Consider the following 18,522-nt stretch of genomic DNA (forward strand, 5'->3'; position numbering starts at 1 on the left):
AAAATAAGTAGTATAATAAAAAATATGGACAAAATTAATGAAATCAATAAAATAAGTAGTATGAATAAATGTTGAATAGAATTGATAAATTTAATAAAAATAAGAAAAAATAAAAGAATAAAAAGAATTGAAAGACAAAAATGTAAAAAAAAGTCAATATGAATAAAGCTATAAGATTAATAGAATAAATTAATATGTGTTAAATTAATAATTTGTATAAACTGATTAAATCGAGTGAATGGAAAAAGATAGGAATATTAAAATGAAGAAACTGAATAAAATGTATGAATTGTAAAAAGAATAAAATGTTCAAAATGAAAAAAAGTGAATAAAATAAGTTAAATGCATGAAATGAATTAACTGATCAGAATGGACCCAAAAAAATTAAACGAATACAATATATGAAATAAATAACAACTCAAGTGAACAAGATGAGTATAAATAATACTGAATGAAAAAATAACTAAAATAAAGAATTATTCAAATAAAATAAATTAATAAAAAATAGGCATATTTGAGTCCCATTGCTTCAGAAAATTCTGAAATGTTTATGAAAATCCCATTATTTGAAGAATGGCTAATATCTTTATAGTGATTCAATTATTTTCTGTTTTCACCTCTTCCTGTTCGTCCTTCTTTTCTTGATGGTGTTGTTTAAGATTAAGGTGGATATCATTGACAAGAACTGCTCGTAATTTTGTGCCAGTGTGGTGTGTGGTCGATGATGGCGGAATGTCAAAGGAAGTTTGCGCTGTTGGAGTAATTTTCTATTTCTTGAAATGTAAGTCCATTCATTTTGATTAAATTACATTTATCTTACGTCAATTCAATCCCCAGAAACATCTAGTTTCATGTGTCCAGATTTTAAGAGATTGACTTTATCCTATTCGGTTACCAGGTCGGTTGGGCCAGATACTGATGAGACGAATTTGAAACTTAAATCTTTCACTTCCCAAAGTTATAGATTATATGTCCTTCACGCATTATTTTGAACCAATTTTCTTTTTATGGAATAGTATAACAAATGGTTTGTTAGACGACCCATTCTTCGATTGCACTTTGAGCTTATTAACAATAAGAACTTGTGTACTTGCGAGATTTCACTCGTCACCAGTTATTTACTTGTAAGCATAAGTCGTTTCTTTTTGGAGTTAGCTTGTACCAGGAACATATCCAGAGAAGGGGTATATTCCTGGTACAAGCTACAATCCCCCTATAAAGCCATCCTCCATCTGCATTTTTGAAAAATTGACTAATGACTTTGCACTAGAGGGGTCAATTTAACCCGCTAGAGTTTTTATATAAAATAAAGTGGGTTCTAACTTAGCTTTTTTGGTGCATTCCAACCAGATTCTCATTTTCTTATTTTTGGATTTGCTAGAATGATGGAGTTTAGTTCAGATGGTTATAAGATACAAGTGTTAAATTTTTATATTGAAAAGTTTTCAATGTCAACCTTACTTTCATTAGTGTAATTAAAAACAATGCCAATCGTAGCCAAATATCGATAAGCATAGAGCGGGTTTCATCATCTCTGTTCTCTTGACAAGATAGATACTGCATTGTGACGTTCACAACTTCATCCAACCAGATCGCAACATTCCATAATAGTGACTGTACCCACTCGAATTACAGCTCCCGTAAAGTTTTCCTCCCCAAAAGCCCGGCTTCCTCTGGCTTCTACCTCCCCCCGTCTGAATAAACAAGAAACGCAAAACCAGCCCGCATTCCAGAAGTTTGCGCATCGCTGGCTGCACAGAGCTACAGCCCTCGCGATAATGGCTTCATGCAATCGGGGCTAGATCATATTCCGCCATTTGTTCTAAAGTTACTAGAAAATATGCTTCTCGCTTGGCGTGACTTCAGCGGTACCACCCACTCCCGCAGGCAACAACCAGCCGGCCCGTGGGGCAATTATTGCAGCTCCAGCACGAAGCTGCTCGTATCCTCGTACTCATCGGGGAGGTCTATTGGATCATACATCATACATATAATTTGCCGTGTAGCGTCTGAGTAGAAACCACATCGACGGGTTGAGAGCAGATGGAATCCAGCCCATGCGATGTTATTATTCTTGAACTTGACTCTGGCCCGTGCATGTGCATGTGTGTAAGCCTACCTGCCTGAAGCTCATCCGAGCATGACTCTTCCAATGGTCGAGTGATCTGTACAATTACACTTGCACGCACACACACACACCGCCGTACGAAAGTGTTCTCTCGAGTTTGTGAAACTAGCCAATATCACGCTTTCCAGTGGATTAAAGTTTGCACATGCGCCACTAAGGCGATCAGCATCGGCAACTGCGTCGGTGATCAGCAGCACAAAGCTGCTCATCACGTCGCAAAAATCCTTGACAATGACATTAAATAACATTGCTTGCGATAGTGCTCGTCGATCGTTCCAGCACCACCACCACCACCACCACTACAACGACAAACGGTCGTCCGATCTTTTGTTGACATTGGATATGTGCAATGCAAATTGCTGCTGAATTTGTCCGGGACTAGCTCGGAACACGTAATCATGGACGGGGCGGGTTTGTTTTTAAATTTAATCACTTACATCCGACGATGGTAGCTGCCGAGATTCGCTTCCTAGCGTCATCTCTGAGCTGGGTTGTCGCAGTAGTAGATAGGGTGACCAGTTTTATTTAAAATTAATTCAACCCACGAGTGCACGGGAGAAGATTCCATAGCTGAAATCGAATGTCGGCAAATTCCGAGCAGCTTCAGTGAAAAATTACGAAGCATTAATTCGAATCATTTCGCAACTTGACCTCACCATTCCGATCAAGCCAGCAGGGTAAAGGTTAAAGAACCCTCTTCCCGACCGATCGTGTATGATCGTACATATCCCAACAGAACCTGCCAAAACTGCCCAAAGCGAAAAATGTATGAAGCGATCAGCGCGTTTCATTACCACTCGCGAGCGATCATTTATTCCCGTACCGGGGCCGTTTGTTTATCTTTCGCTTCCATATCCACACAAGCAACAAAGCACACCATTACATAGCATGAAACCGCGGGCGAGAAGAACCTCTTAAGTGGGTATCCAAATAAATATAAATTTTTGGAAGTAATGGTTTCCTTGCTTGTTTTCCTTTTCGATATGTGTTTTTTTTCATTCCTTTCCTTGCCCGGGATAAGGGGCAAAACTCGCGCTTTTCAAATCCGTAAGAACCTGTGCGGTTGAAAAACGGTTGTTGAACTTTCGGTATTTTTGCTGGCTTGTCAGCTAGGTGGACGTGTGGAACCGCAGCACGGCTGTCACTCAGTTTGCGGTTGGGAAGCTAACCAAGAGTCAAGGTAGGTTTGGGAGATCTGGGTGTTCTTTTTTTCATTTCGATATGTTCTGTTCCTGTCTGAACGGGGGTATGGATGCGGGAGAAGGTAGACCTCCGGGGTTTTTTGTCAGTCGAAGTGTTTTGTTGGTCACACATTTGCATTTGGCTGCCACATTCAATTAGAAGTGAAACAAGACCGATTTGATGTCATCTTGGTGAGTTGAAATACGTGTGGGATGATGTTTGCAAACTGTGGGTGGATTTTTTTTTTGGTTTAAATGACTAACGTAACTTTGTGAAATGAATTGGGTGATTTTTTCCGGTGCAAACGCGCAGTTTGAGTTTTGAGCGTAGTTTTCAGTTCAAAATAAACATAATCACTGATCATCCTGCGTTGTTGTTGTAGAGGTTGACAGGATTATACTGCCTCTGTTCGCAAATCAGTTCCATAAAGATAGGAAACCACAGACAGACAATTTTTTTCGACTGAATATATCTTAAATTTTATCTTCTACAATCTAAACGGCAGGTTATCGTTAATGATCTTTAAACATAATTAATTTTACATAATTTGCATACTTCAAATCTAGAATTTAGAATAAATTATAATTTGTGGTTTGTTGAACACAGTGACTCAAAACATATTTTTAAGATTTTAAATTCGTGTTTTAATATCTTCACATACATATGCAAACATAACAATGTTTGTATAGATTCGGCGAGATTCCTTTTTTTAAGAAATTGATCATAGTAGGCTATAGAAAATTTACCTAAGAAGATAACGCTTGATCGTCTTCAAGAAAGTTTTGGAGTAGAATATTGCAATAAATATTATCTAGTCTCTGTCACTCATAGTTTTCAATTTATGTGGCTTTCTTGTAACGAACTCCATAAATCCCAATTATTATTTCTACCATTTTTTTGGATTTCTCGCGTACGGGGCTTTTTTTAACAAGACAAAATACACAACTTTGTCCAACAGACCAAATCACTGTGAAACGTTTGTCAAGAATTATTACAGGTTTTGTATTTATTTCAACAGGTTTTTGAACCCGTACAGTAAAGAACAATAGTAAAAAGTGATAGTAAAGTTTATACTAACAAAGCAAGTAGAAAAGTAATACGGCATTACGAATAAAAACCCTATAATAAAGTTTATGGGCAAATACTATCATTATGTCAAGCATTATTGCCTTCGTCGCGAACAGTCGATTTTTTCAGCAGATTTTTCAGCTCTCTGAAAAATCTATTAAATCTCGACGATCGAATTTGTATTCCGCCACCCGGTAAACTCAAGCTACAGGAAGTGAATTATCTCGTCATTATTCCCATCCCCGCATTACCTTTGCGGAAATTTCCTCGTTGGATTTCGACGCGAGTGACGTATACAGACAGTCTTCCCAAATGAGCATCGAACACCATGTTCGCTCAAGTTCTGTGCTCATTTTATACCCACATTGCGTGTGCAAACTCGAACGCGCTAATGCATACCAAAACACGAGCACATGTTCGTCTGCACAACCGAACCCCATGTACGTACGCGGTGTTCGTAAGCACAGGTTTTTTGATACTAGTTCTCTCTTTCTCTCACTCATAATCACTAGCATTGACTCATTCTGTTTTGTGGTTGCCTTTCTTGTGTACGCACACGGTGTTTAAACCTAAGTTTGCACATCGTTCGCTTGGGATCGGTGTTAGATGCGAACCTGTACACAAAGGCAAGGCATGTTTAAGGTTGAACGCGTGCACGAAATATTGTGCACGGGCGCAAATTTGTCGATGTTCATGGGCAGACTGTATACAGATATTCATAACCAAAATCAGACACAAAAGGGTGAGTAGTGAAAATCCTTTTTCCCGCATTACGGGCCATTATCTCCCGATGCGGGGCATTTCTTTCAACCTCTCAAACTCAAGTTTGAAGAAAATGTGATGATTTTCCTCAAAAATTCTAGTTAAAGTAGAACGAAAAACATGCAAATCTGTTAAATTGATACCTCACCAATCAGGGGAAGTGTCGCCAAGTGTCGCACATTTAAACAATACAGACCGACCGTCAAATTCAAGGTTTGGCGTGAGTTTTCCCACACTTTCAAGAACTGGTATTTCGGTTGGAACAAGCAAACATTTGGGATATAGTTCTTTGTTTCTCACACGGATTGCGACTGGAGTCTATAGATGGACTTAGAGCCACCGATAGATCACGGGCGATATACAGTCAGTGCCGCAAACACCATAACGGGAGCAGCAGTGACGGATGTGTCAGGTTCTGTATCAGCTTCGGCGGGTATTCATTACCGACGAGCTTGTTCTAGTATAATTTATAATATTATATATTGTTATTCAATTCTACTGAATTGGAATGGGATTTATCTTGATTCCTCCGCTAAATACTAATTAACCGATTTCGCCAATTTTTTTCTTTCATTATTTCAGAGAGCGAGCAAAATCGCTATAACCTAGGCTTATTAGCCAGGACAGGTCTTAATCTCTCTCCCATTCCAGGGACTTAGGGCCAAAGAAGTGGCATTAACCCTCTTAGCCAAGTCACTCCCAACGATTTATGAAACCCCTATTAACTGGAAACGGTCGGTACGGTTGTCCACGTTTCTTCCTTATTCAATGTTCAAAATAATTCGTTGTGTAAATTCTTCATTAAATGAATAATTTCATTGCCGTATTATTTTGAATCATCTTCATTTTGTACGCTGCACAGTTGGCCTGACCGCTTTAATAATTGTGTCACATACCATATGTGCCATAAGCATTAATATTGACAAGAAAAATTATAGGCGAACGTCTGCAATTTTCCAGAATCCTTACATGTATTGGCTTTTTTATTAATCCTTACATGTATTGGCTTTCTTATTTTTCGGTATGTACCCTTCCACAAGTTATACACTATTGGAATCTTTGTGTCACTGTACGAGCAGCCGCTGATGATCAAAGAAGATTGCGCTTGACTTTCAAAGCGGCATGCACTTGATGAGCTAGCGCGCCTACTGGAAGGTTGAGATAGTTATTGAATGATATCCCAACAGAGGATACACCATTTTATCTCGGTGCGGTTTATCGTGTGAACTTTAGTTCCAGCAGGTGGCAAGCTTACATAAGATACATATTTTCAATAAAATTTCTGCATTCGTCACCTTTATATTTTCATATATATATATATATATATATATATATATATATATATATATATATATATATATATATATATATATATATATATATATATATATATATATATATATATATATATATATATATATATATATATATATATATATATATATATATATATATATATATATATATATATATATATATATATATATATATATATATATATATATATATATATATATATATATATATATATATATATATATATATATATATATATATTATACATTGTATAATAGAAGAGGAAAAAATGTAGTACTTTGATACATCTCGATGGTAAAAGATCGCCGTATACCATGATTTGAATCATGTTTGAGGTCTCGTACACGCTCATTCAAAACTACCCAAAATTTGAGTTCCGAGTACTCAAATTCATTCATCGAGGCAAACTGTCAAAAAATTAGTTTTTGAGTTGAGTGAAATCAACTCATCTCTCAAGTAACCGTCAAGCTTCAAAATTTGGATGAAAAAAATTAAAGGGTTGTGTACAGGACACGACCACGGTGACATTAAAAATGTAGCATTTTTCAAGAGCGTGCAAATGAATTTTATCTATCACACATATCGACTCACGTTCTTGTTCATTCGCCTGTTTTCATATGTTACAATTTGCTATATACCCTCCCCATCAAAACATAATTTATTGAAGGTCTTTTAACGGTAATCTATTAATTAATCAAGTATCTCACTAGGTGATTGGCATTATTTGGCTGATCCATCTAGTAAAAATAGGCTGGTCTGTCCAGAAAATATATTCAAAAGAAAAGTTCCATATTGAGAGCTGTGATGAGGAAGCCCACGCCCGCCAACGGAAATATACAGATTCTCCATGAAATATGAAATTTCATTTTCCATTTAAATTTTCAATAATGTACTAATGAACTTAAGTAAGCAATCTAAAGTTTAAGTATTTCTTGATCGATTAGTGGTGGAAAAAATGAAATTATTTGATAAATTACATTGTTATGCACTACCAGTTAAAACAGGTTTTTATGCTATCTTGGTGACATTTTTCTTGTTGCTAATTATTAAAACGTGTTATAACTCTGTAGTGTAAACATTGTATTATTAAACCAATTCTGCAGCGTTTTATGTTATATAGGTGTTTTATGTGGTAATAGGACTGACATAATTATATCTTCAGTACAGCGGTTTGTTTCATAATTTAAAACATTTATTTTAAAATTTAAATTAGTATACCCAACCGTTCTATTTGTTGTATACTTTAAAACGCAATTAGAACTGTGTTTTAAATACATAGGGTAGGCCAGATATTCTGACTGGATAAACTGGGAAAACAATTTTAAGTCCAGTAACGCTTAAGACATGGCTTGAATTTGAATCGAAAAAGAACACCCGCTTCAACTGCTGCTGGGACGGTAAGTTCTGTTTTAAAATTTTCCGTTGTGTGCAGTACGAAACAAAAGTGTTTGAAATTATAAAACAAAAAGTTCTGCTGGGAATGTGATTGTTTCCGCTGCAATTACACTCAGATTTTTCACGCAGGGGATACAGGCCGTGTAAATGAAAACCGCGTAAATTTAAAAAACGCGTTAATGAAAGCCGCGTAAATTTCAAAATCCGCGTAAAAAACCTGAGTGTACTCTCCTATATAAAATACTACGCTGCTGAACAGTGCAATAACTACAGAAGCACGTTGTCAGATGCCTTACTGATAAAAAAACATATAACCGAAATATGAAAACCAATAGGCTCTTTACCCTACGCAGCTACAAAGCGCCGTAAACATGGATTAACAAGTTACAACGCACACGCATGCATAAAAATAAATATATTTTTTTCAAACGCAACACTCTTAAGCAGCACACACCGTATATAATTAAATCCAAACCACCCCTCCCACCCACTTTGCAAATCATTCTGTGACACCGCGCTGGTACCCGAAAAATCCGCACACGGCCACCGCTGCCGAAAATGCATAGCGTCTACCGCTTATTGTAGTGCCCAGACGCTGCAGCCATGATCTTACCCGTTCGACATAAGAACAAAAACTGATTCAAACGGGTACGCGTCACCTCTATTTATAAACTATGGTATATGGTTTAGTCACTTAGGTGCGAGTGTGTGCAAATGCCAACGTTACCGAAAATCGATAGCGCTTATTGCATCGCCCGGAGACGACGTTGCTCGTGTGGGATAAGAGCAACAACTGATTTAAACGGACATGCGTCGCTTCTATTTATGACTTTTCGTGTTTCATTGAGCAACTAAGCTGCCCTCTCTTGACGGCTGTGTCTGAGAAATCTGCCTCACGAATGGTAATTTTCCCGTTTTTCGTGAACTTTTTAATTTTACCAATTTCCAAAAGTCTACTTTTATTGGGGAGATATTAAATTATTATCAATATTTAAGTTAGGTGTTTCTGAATCGGTTGGTGTATGAATGATTAAAATCCATCTAGTAATATCGGAGTTATAAGCGTGCAAACCTTACATAGTTTCGTTACATGGGAGATAGTTTAGATTTTAGAATGACACCTAGCCCCAGATAGTGGAGTAAGACATTTTTAATGTCAAAAATGACCCCCATCGGCGCACCCCTGAATCGATATATAGTCCCATCAGGAAAAATTTAATTTGAAGCAAATCGGACATGTGCCTGAAGTTTGTATAGGATTTTTCGATAATTTACGTGGAGAAAACTCATTAACTCGCATTTTCACCGCTAGATGGCACTCTATGGATCAGATTACCACTGTAAGTAAAAAAAGAATGATTATATAGGAGGACGGGCATAGCGTAGTTGGCAAATCGATTGCCTTGTACGCAGCGCACCTGGGTTGGATTCTAAACCCCGCAGATAGGGTTAGGGTTAGGATAGGGTTTTTCTAAAAAAGATTTCTCTAACCCGAAAAGAGGCGAATGACCTTAAGGTTAAAACCTATATAATCAAAAAAATATAGTATAATTGACTACAACTTTGTCGAAGACTGCGCGTCAATCCGGTTTTGCTAGAAGTGATGTCTGAGTCAGTTTTGCATGGGGCCTAGCAGCGCATCATTATGTATCAGTACTCGATGCTCACGAACTATAGGTTTTTGAGAAACAATGGTTATGTTTAGCTTAGCTTTAGTTTAGTTAGTCATGATTTAGTTAGTAAATTTTAGTTCCTCATGTTACCGCATAGAGGATACCAACACTAACATTTCAACGTAGAGAGATAGAAATTAGGTGTCTTCTACAAAGTTGTAGAACAGGCATTTTTCAGAATTTCATCCGAATATGTCGATATTCTATCTTTCTTCGTTGATAAGTTGGTTTTGGCGCCCTCCACGTGGTCACAGATGGAACTAAAATTTTCTAACCAAAACATGACTCGTATCATTTACTAAAATTCTTCTAAATGTACTATTGAGCTAAATCTAAGCATTATTTCAGAAAAAAAAGTATAGTTCTGGGAACTGAGTACTGATACACAACCATGCGCTGCTAGGCTCCATGCAAAAATGACTCAGATATCACGTCGTTAAAAAATTAATAACTTCTTTTAACAAAGCCGAATTGACTTGCCGTCTTCGGAAAAGTTGTAGACAATTATATTATCTTTCTTATTTTCGCTTGCAGTGATAATCTGATGCATACAATGTCACCTAGTGGTGAAAATGGTCGTTCTTGAAAGTAAAATTGACATGGTTGGAGAAGTGTTAATGTTATGGTATCACGAATCCGCCTTTGATGACCAGCGAATACTCGTCTAGTGAACCAATGATGCGATTTGTGAATGGTCAAAGATAAAGAATTCAAGTTTAACTTCTGGAAGGGAGCTTACAGCCCAACAGTTTTCTTGCCGTTTTATTAGAGAAATCCGGATATATATCAGAATAATTCTCGATACACTTTTAGGTTATTTTTCGATAAACGGGTTCAATAACAGGGCATACTAAAGGAAAAAATTATTAACACTCATTACAAATAAGTTTCTTTGGCAGAATTGTGTATTTTGTCAAGACAAAACAAAACTGTTAGAAATCAAACTTACAATAAATGCAATTCGTCATAAGTATCACAGACAATGTAAGAAAATACCTTTCTCGCAAGTTTCTTGAAGACGGTTAAACACTATCTCCCTTGGTTTTAAAAATTAAATTTGCAATAGCCTACTATGATCAATTAAAAAAAAACCCGAATTTAATTCCCTAACACTGTGATGAGATCTTTCTTATTATAACTCTTATCGCTCTTTTCGGGTATTATATCGATTTAGGACAATAACAACATTATGTTTAGCGATATTTTGATAACACAGTTACAGGACACAGAAAAACACTCCAATCAGCCTGGAACAACATCAGTGCGGGAAATCTCAAAGGCCAAAGCAAATCAATGTAACCCGAAAAATGGGCTATAAAATAAACGGACAAACGAATTATTACTAATGCTTTATTATTAAAATGTCGGTGTTCTTCAATCAATGCATTATATAGGGTAAAACTAATAAATGGTAAATATCCTAAAGGGGATATATATGTAGCGCTGGGAATAAAAAAAAAACTTTTGTTGCAGATATTTGAAATGCATACTCTCAATAGTGTTTACTCAAATTTTCAACGCGACCGAGAACTAATAATTACAGTTCTTGATATCACGCTACTTCTCAAGTGCTTGCGTGCATACTTAAAAATTTATCTTGATATCAACTTTTTAGAAAAGTGACCTCACAGTGAGCAACATATTTCGAATACCGTTGAATCTGAAACTTCCCAGTAGTAGCTTTAATTTGAACCTTTACTACTAATCCTAACGCAAAAGAACAAATTGAAAACTCTCAAAACCCTGTAGGGAAAATCATGATCACAACCGCAGCAATTTTTCGAACTCTTCGATAACCTTTCGTCCCTCGCGGTAGTGCAATGGGGTCAACGCAATGCTCTGCAAATCTAGCGAAAGCGTCTTTGGATACCAACGCTTCTCGTTGAGAGCCATTTGCGCGACTTCCGAAAAGTTAAATCATTGAAGAATGCTCGTCTAACGTCTATTCTATAATTTTCAGTTCAGCGATACTCGAGACATCATTTTCACATCAAGCCATGAAAAATATACTGAGTTGTGGAGTGAAGGTCATTACTCTGTTTATTGAAAATAATGCGATTAAATTTTTTTAAATGATTTATAGTATTCACAACCATATTAATGAAAGTTTGTTGAATAAGTTTTTGTAAGATTGAATCTAGACAATGATGAACATTCCTGAATATCTCGATCCGCAACATATTTAAACCCTTAATTGTAACAATTAACTTAGGATGTCCGTTTAACATAAACTATCATGGCAAACGCGCGAATGTGGTTAAAAACTAAAAATTTGGCGTAGTTCCTTGTAATAGAAAATATATCCCCAAATTTGTATAATAAATATAATAATTTGAGTAATTAATTCTCCTACAAGTAATTATGGAGAATAAACTCTTCAAAAAATAGTAACAAACTTAGTGTATTTAGCAAATTTATTAAAACTGTCGTTAAAATCAACTTTGTTGAAGGTGGGAATACTATGATATTAACGAAATGTTCCTAAATCCATATGCTTTTTTTCAGAATAACTATGGATAAAATGTAAATTTTATTGTTTATAAACTTTACATGAGATTTGTCGTACACGGCAATGTTATAATAACATATTTTAAAAGTTTTCTTTCACAAATAGTCTAAAATATTTCGATGGCCTGAACATATGGAGCATTCATGTCTTCAACAAAATGTTTTGTAATTGCGCTCTCGAAAACTTTGGTGATGACATTAAGAGATAAGCTGTCTTACGTAAAATTCTACGAAAATACTAACATTTAAACGAAAAGATATCGCGCATACGTGCCTTTGAGAAATGGATGAATTTTTAATTTAGCTGAACACGCCTTTTCTGTTGCTTATAGTCATCGATTTATATGACGTTTTCTAAGGGGAACTCCACAAATGAAAATTTTTCGCCGAAATTACCAATTGTACCAATTATTACGGCTTGTTTGAAAAAAGTTCTAACAGCTTTTGTGTTATTTTTCCATGCTTTTTTTTAAACGATTACCTTTACCATGGGCAATTCTGTAACTATGTCATACATTATTCAGAAAATCCTAGATTTTTCCTTCAAAACGGTAATAAATACTTTAGCCCATAAGCATCCGTTCACAAGTTCTGGACTGAAGAAATTTTTGTGCCTGGCTCTTCTGAAGTCGCGTGGATGACTCACTGAACGAGTAGGTGCAGGTTTGGTTTATCGTGTGAATTTTAGTTTCAGGATATGGAAAAAGAAGCAAAAGATACATATTTTTTATAAAATTACTGCATCTATCGGCATGACGTTTTTAAATACTTCGTTTATTGTATTGTACCGCCCATAATCGCAAATATGTCCCGTTTTCTTTGGGATTTCCTATCATTATGGAACTGATTTGCGATCATAAGCAGTATAGAAAGAAAATATAAAGTCAATGTTTTAATTGATCTAGTACTCATGCATTATCTCTTTTCCTGTAAAATTAGATTTTCTATAGCCTACTATGATTAATTTATTAAAAAAGACATTGCCAAAAGATGGCACTGTTTAACTTTGGCGAGTATGTCAATTGGCGAATATTGATAGCTTTAGTTCCTTATTATTAAGTTCCTCAAAAGCACGTGTTGAACCACTGTGGGTTGGTGTAAACCATTAAAATGTGGATCATCATTATACAGTGAACACACGTTTTTATCAGCCCCTTGGTGAATTTTAGGCTGATAAAACCGGGACATATATTTTTCTTTCTTTCTTAAGGGGATCTGAGAGTGCAAAATACAAAAAAATTGCGTATTTCGGATCTCTAAGATCTTTCATATGAAGCTGATAAAATCGGGTTGAAAAGCTGATAAAATCGGAGGTGGATAAAATTGGGGGCTGATAAAATCGGGTGCTGATAAAATCGGGTCTTCACTGTAGTTCCATACCATTAAAGATGTTGTACCTCTGTATAAAGACTCGAGATCTCAATCTATTGTTTACTATTTTTCTGTATGTGCCATTCCTGTTGAATACGAGAGCTCTTAGTGCCCTGTTCAAAAGGGATTCCAAGACATTTACCTCAATTTGAAGTCGGTTGAAAGGTCTCGTACGCTATTGGAATGCTACTGATAAATAAATTGATTGAGATGTCCAAACTTTATACAGATTTAAAGCGTTTAACTCTTCCAAGCCCATATTGTTTATGAACAAAAGCTAACAACTATAAACTAATACATGTAACTTTTACCTTTCATTTGAGCACTAACAGTTAGAAGTATTAGTTCTAGAATTAATGCTATTGGATCTCGTCTAATTTGATTCCGATGGAGCAGTGCTGCCAGGGATAGTACATGTTAACGACGAAAAATTTAGAGTTGAATATCTTTGTTATTGTGCAATATTGTTGAAAACTGATAAAACCGATTTAGACTGTTTTTGAATACGTTTTCCACGGTCTATTTAGTAGAATTGTATTGAGTACTGAAAGGTAAAAATTGAGCAGTTTCTTCTACTGCAAAGGAATCCTCTATATTTGCGAGAAAAGGTTCTTCGGGTTTCATGATCTCACCATTTTCAAAAAAAAAAAAATTGGAGCATTATATGCACTAGAAAAAAGTTGGACATGAAATGGTTAAGTACTAAGCTAGAGATGGGACAAGTATGAAGCAGTTAGTATTCATTGAATTTTTAAATGAATTGTTTTGAAGAAATCTGTGAAACAATTGGAAATCATTCGTTTACTATTATTTTCATAACTTATTTGCGGCAAGAACGTATCCTTTTCAAGGACCAAACATCTTGAAAAATTGAGTGAAATCTGACTGAAACTCACTGAATAGTACATTAAGGGTTTTTTTTTAAATATGTTTCGAACTTTGTTACGTACAGTAATAATAATTTATAATAATTTGCAGTAATATCAACTCTTATGTCGCACCAGTTAAATTTATTGCATCCTCAAATTAACAAATTGATTTTTTTTTTCATTGCCCAACAAACAATTTAGCTGGATAATGGATTGCATAGTTCTTGTTCAGCTTATTCTCTCATAGCAAAGGTTTGTGCAGCTTTCGTTGTTTGTTAAAAGTGACATTTAATATTATTTCTCCATATCATGCTTTAATGAACAGTAAAATTACAGTGGTCCCATGAACTTTTGCTATAAATATTTTGGAAAAGTTCTGCTTCGAACAATATAGAAATAGTAATAAGCGGAATATCTGTCATTCTATGATTGTTTGTAGGGTAAACACTTTTGTTAATTTCTATTCGGCCTTTGCCATGTCCCTTGATTTATATACATCTTGCAAGCTATCATAATATCGGATAATTCTGACAACTCAAGTTGCTTCATTACTATTTGTATATATCTGCCGTAGTTAAACGATTGAGCGTGTTAAATTACCCGTCGCGTCTAGCTACAAAACCAGAAGGCTTGCACACAAGTTGTATTGCGTGCAAGCGTTGGTGTCGCACACTATGATTCACAGTGTTTGATGATACCCAGTAAGTCCAGCTAGAAATGACGAAGATCAAATGCAATGTCTATCCTCAAAAACACGGTTTTTAATGCAAAATGCAGTTGAATTAGTAGTGCAACTGAACTATTAACACTAAGAATCTTGCTTGTTTTGGGTCTTCAACATACGATAACTGACTTGCGATTCAAGCGTCTTATAGTTGCACAACTACACTATTACTTCGTCACCAGCTAAGTAAATAAAAAAAATTCATTTTCGTGAATCCTCAAACAATTTTCTGAAATTCTATTTCAAGTATATTCAAGAAGTGTTTGAAACGATGCTTAGGTTTCTAAAACGTTTTGAATTTTTAAACTTCTGTAGGTTGAAAATAATTCGTTTTACTTCGTTTGAATATTTCTAAAAACCGCAACAACTTTCTATCGATATTTAGTGTCGCATATTATAGAGCCTATTACTCATCGTATATCTAACTTAAATTAATTAACCATTGAACACAGAACACAGAAGCAGTAAAATCAACATGCAACTGTTAATGTAATTACAGAAAACTGCATCGTTCCTTTTGAATAACAGATTACTTCACTGAAACTTAGATGTCGCCGTTATCGATCGAAAGAAATACGATGCTAACGTGCGGAACATGCTTGACAGTGTCTTGCAGCCATTTAGCATGTTGAAGCAGTGAATATTTATTTTTGGATCAATGTTGCATATTTATAAATTTTTTAGGTGTTTAAAAGAAACTATTGTAATAAAAAATTATTGATTTTTTTTAAATGTTTCCGAAATTGAAAAGATAACATACCACAATAAATGGGTGCACAGCATTTTATTGCAAAAAACAATGTCACTTTAAGTTTTAGTTTAGCAATTTTTTTCCACAACTCAAACAATTGTTTAATGGAAAGTCACCAAGTTCACTGAACTGCACATCAAACTAAAATTTTCGCAAAGCCTCTCACAGCCAGGGCTACACATTATCCGCAAAACACTATCTTGTTTGGGTGTATTGGTTTGATCCACATATTTTCGTCTGCTCCCTCTTGCTTCTCGAATGTTCTCGCTTCTTTTGCTCTCTCACTCTCTCACGCTAACACATTCACCAAATTCGCTCTTCTTTGTTTGTCTTCTCGTTGTCCATGCACTCAGCTGAGCGTTCGGTTCACGTTCGGCACTCGTGCTGCACTGCCGATGCAACAAGTTCGCTTATGTACTACGGGAGTTCATTCACCTCACTTACACATGACCCACATACAGATAATGATCACGGAAGTGATTGTTGGCTGTTGGGAAATTATGTGTTTAATGACACCGTGAAAGTTATATGAGCTTCTGTACAATTTTAAATAAGTTTTATAAATTAAAACACGCTAAAACAGCAAACTGCCAACTACTCAATTCACAATTTGCCATTTTATGCAAAAAACATCCACTCTCTATTGCTCATTCAATGGAAACCAACAGTGACAGTATTCGCTATCACTTATACTGTCACACTAGGGCAACCAACTGCGCTCACTAACACCAGCATGAAATGGCAAGTACAAACAGCAGTTCAACGACCCCTAGCTAGTGTGACCTAGTTTTTTGCCAAGTGGGAACTCACGGCGCGCTGAGAGACCACATACAATGCGGGCGGAAAATTCCCCAATGAATGAGATCTTTGCAATGTTTTGAACTATCAGGGTGGCACTGTTTCGGTTCACCTCGTTACTTTAACCTCCAATAACAACTCTGCCTAAAAATACTTCCGCACGAAAACCATCAATTTGAAACCCTCAGAGGTGAGCACATAACAATTTCATCATCCCGGTGTCGAATCTGTTCATTAGCTAACGTTCCTATCGCCTGTGCGATACTGCCAGCAATCAGAACTCACATGACAGCGCAGATTAATTGTGTAAGACGTGCGATGTTCTTGAAACGACCCTGAAACTTGTTGATGATGACGATGACGACGACGACGATTGTAGCAATGAAACAAACATAGGAAGTTCCAGCCACGACATACGTTCTAACGAGCGGTGGATTCTCTTCGCGAAGGTTTCATTCGAAGCGCGAGACTTACCTTTTGTGGAATGGGCCGACGTAATCCTTCAACTAGACACACGTTAATTGAGTGTTCATTTTGAAGACGAATATAATGAGCTGCTGAATCTGGTTCTGGTGCGTCGCAGAAGGGATCGCTAATTTTCGCGATCACATGAACTGTAAGTTGTTTTCAGCAGAATCACTTCAAACATACACACACATGGATACTAGCGAACATTGATACGTTCGTTGGTTCTTCTGGGTAGATCTCTGGAGAGATGGGTTGAATTGCGTTCTAGCTTATTCAAATCACTTTTGTGTGCTGCTCCCTGGGAAACCGATTGGTTACACACGAGGTCCCGCTGGATCACCCTTTCCACTGTCACTACAATAATAATATTGATATATCCAACAACTACACAACAAACGGGCACACTGCTGCAACAGAAAAAAAAGTCGCAATTTATTCCCGATTCTTCTGCCTCACTGAATCCATCCCGCTCACTTTGCCATTTAATCCCTCGGGATCACTTGATTCCTGTTTGACTTGTTTGTTCGATGGCTTTTCCACACGCAAACAACTTGATATCAAATTCACTGTTTTTGCTCCAGGATCACGTTGAGTTAGTCGAGTTCCCAGCTGCTGAGATCACTTTTGCGCACTTGATCCAATTGTTGCTAATGTCGTAGTTCTCGTTGATTGAATATCTTCTGAAGTTCGTTGATGTCCGTTGGTTGAAGTCGGTACAGTTGCAAGTTCGTATCAAATTCAGGTTCGTATCTTCCCCGGTCAACTCCTCGTTCAAATCCCTTTCGTTGATGGGTTTCGTCACTGTCAATCACTTGGGTGCAGAATTCACTGCTTCTCACTAATTTTCACAAATAACGCTTAATTCTTTGATCATTCCCAACTCCCCCAAAAACACGGGATCATTTACACCGAAATAATACAGGACGACACATCGTCTCTTTTGTTGTTTTTCTTCGCCCCACACTCGTTATCTTGGAAAGCTCACACTGCGGGTGTTGTTCTTCTTCGCGTACCGTCGATCGAATGTGGCAACAACAAGTCACAGCACAACCCGATCCAGCTTATGTAACTCTCGTGCACCCGTGACTCACACTGGCAGCAGTTTGTTAGCCCCAAAAGCTCCGACTGGGATCGCGAAACACTCGAAACTCACAACCGCGATCGGCGCGGGCACTCAGAACCTTCAGCAATCCAACGTACGGAAAATTAGCTTGTACCAGACCGACAGGGATACGTCCGTTTCGTGTATTGTCTTCGGTGCAACTAAATCGAGGAAGATACGGAAAATCACTGTTTACTCTCTGGAAACCACAGTTTGACGGTCAAGGTGTTTCCCCCACCATCGAAAATCCGACTGGGAAACTCACCAACACTAACGATGACCGAATTGTGTAACAACCCGGACCGAACTAGAACTCTTCGAAAGCTCTCCGAACGCACACATTCCCAAAGCGCTGCTACACCTGTGATCCAGGTGAGCGCGCATCACCAACCAGCTCAGTTAGAAC

The 18,522-nt window shown here is 36.7% G+C and overlaps 1 protein-coding gene across 2 annotated transcripts in view; it reads right to left on the reverse strand.

The window, feature by feature from the left end:
* LOC131692200 (PR domain zinc finger protein 1) overlaps positions 1 to 18,262 on the reverse strand; it is a 228,265-nt gene extending 210,003 nt beyond the window's left edge. For both annotated transcript variants that reach the window (XM_058979115.1, XM_058979112.1), the window contains exon 1: positions 17,021 to 18,262. The gene's annotated coding sequence lies outside the window, so the exon portion shown is untranslated. The remainder of the gene's footprint in view (positions 1 to 17,020) is intronic.
* Between the last annotated feature and the right edge of the window lie 260 nt (positions 18,263 to 18,522).

Source organism: Topomyia yanbarensis, chromosome 3, assembly GCF_030247195.1.
Source record: "Topomyia yanbarensis strain Yona2022 chromosome 3, ASM3024719v1, whole genome shotgun sequence".
NCBI classification, from domain to species: domain Eukaryota; kingdom Metazoa; phylum Arthropoda; class Insecta; order Diptera; family Culicidae; genus Topomyia; species Topomyia yanbarensis.